The 2,044-nt window shown below is 49.5% G+C and overlaps 1 protein-coding gene across 1 annotated transcript in view; it reads left to right on the top strand.

Annotated features, from left to right (window-relative positions):
• Positions 1–2,044, top strand: part of ECHDC3 (enoyl-CoA hydratase domain containing 3) — a 23,320-nt gene that overhangs the window by 19,992 nt on the left and 1,284 nt on the right. The window lies entirely within an intron of this gene.

Here is a 2,044-nt window from a genome sequence, read left to right as displayed (position 1 = left end):
TAATCTTTCAGATCTTAATCAGCAGAACCTGGATTTTAGCTTCATGTTCATCTTCCCCCAAAATGTTATGACCATGTAATGCTATTCCTGATCAACTTGATCTGCTCTAAAGTGACCCGTGGGTGTCATGTGCTTGTTCCCTCCCACATTAAAATATCACATCCACAGCGGGATGAATTTGAGAAAAATACCAATCTCTTCACAGAGGAGGAAACTCGGTCCAGCATCACCTTGTCCTGACTGCCAGGCCAGGGTGGATGCCATTTAAGCACCAAGTGACCAGAAAGCGCTGTGCCCAGCTCTCAGCGCCTTCTCTGTTCCAGCACAATCCCTAGGTGGCCCAGCGTAGTCCGTTCCTTTGACGAACTTTCTAAATCAGTGCCTCTAAACCAGCGGTTCTCAACCTGTGGGTCGTGACCCCCCTGGGGTCGCCCGATTCCTAACAGTAGCAAAATGACAGTGATGAAGTTGCCACAAAAATAAATTTATGGTTGGGGAGTCACCACAACATGAGGAACTCTATTAAAGGTTGCGGCCTTAGGTTGAGAACCACTGCTCTAAATGGAGTGTGATAGTGGCCCCCGAGGGAACATTTGGCAATGTCTGGAGGCTTTTTTTTAAAAATCATCACAAGTCGGGGGAAACATCTAGTGGGCAGAGGCCAGGGATGATGGCAAACACCCAACAAAGCACAGGTCAACTCCTACAACAAAGAATTGCCTGGTTCTTCTCAGCTGACCTCTCTGCCCAGAAGATCCCCCTGGAAACCACTATTTCAATTGGATTTTTTTAAGGTATCCTAAAAGAGACGAGGAGCCCTGGTAATGTAGTGGGTAATGCACTGTGCTGCGATCTGCATGGTCGGCAGTTCCAAAGCACCCGAAGCTCCCCAGGAGAAAGACTGGCTTTCTGCTCCTATGAAGTTACAGTTGAAACCCACTGCAAGTTGCTTTGAGTCCAAAGGACACTAATACAAATGTGTTAGTTTTAGATAAAGAAGGAGAAATATCTGGCTCAGAATATCAATAACACTGAGGTTGAGGAGCCCTGATGGTGTTGCCAGTGTCTCCGATTGATTTCGGTCTCAAGCTGCTCCAGCGATGTCACCACAGAACACGCCAGGGCCCAAAGGAACAGCACTCCTTTATTTCACCCATGCACCTGCAGTGTCGGCTGGCCGCAAGGACGATGGCTTGTCACTGTTCCACAAGTCTTAGCTGGGAAGACTGGAAGACTAGGGGAGTCCCCACTGGGGTCTGGAGCCATCTTCAGGCTTGCTCCCTCTTGTCTCTACTTGTGGACGCTGGCTCTCAGCTGGGCCCTGAGCTGGGCCCTTCAGCTGGACTCTTATCTTAGCCTCTCAGGCTGGATTCCAATCCAAGAGAAAGAGTACACGAGTATCGCTTTGTGCCTTAGCCACAGAAGAACCATAGGGTCACATCCGTTGTACCCTAGTTGCTATCATTTACTCATTCATGAAAAAATTCACAATAAATACTCATACATATCCAGTTGCCTATTGTGTGCAAGGCACTGCTCTGGGGCTGGAGAGACAGCTAGAACGGTCAAAACACACTGCCCAGGGGAGGAGGCAGACAATAAACACACGTGGAACATACATAGCCTATGACATGGGGGAAAGCACACAAGATAAAAATGTAGCCAAACGGCGGGAGGGCGACTGCAGTTTGCTTTCCACTTTTAATTGGACGGCCTGTGGGACCTCCTTATGGGCAGAAGCCATCAGGCGACCTGGGGAAAGAACATTCCAGACAGAAGGGCAGCAAGTCTGTGCACCTGGGTGTGTTCCCCGACACAGTGAGGATGGCACGAGGGCCAGAGGGATGGGAAAGGTAGCCCTCAACCTATGGGCCCTGTGCACCTGGAAACCGCTAGTCACGGTAAACTTGGGTTGAGAGAAGCCAGGCTTGTGTAATCACAGACCGAGCTAGGACACACTAGAGCTAGGGAAGCCTCTTCTCCTTGCCCCATCTTACTTTAGTAAGGAGGGAAAACTCATACCTGGTTCTATTTCTGATTCCCG

The sequence above is a fragment of the Echinops telfairi genome, unplaced genomic scaffold, assembly GCF_000313985.2.
Source record: "Echinops telfairi isolate 266 unplaced genomic scaffold, ASM31398v2 ScPeMD7_7473;HRSCAF=8511, whole genome shotgun sequence".
Taxonomy (NCBI): Eukaryota; Metazoa; Chordata; class Mammalia; order Afrosoricida; family Tenrecidae; genus Echinops; species Echinops telfairi.
This window is presented reverse-complemented; position numbering and strand designations above follow the sequence as displayed.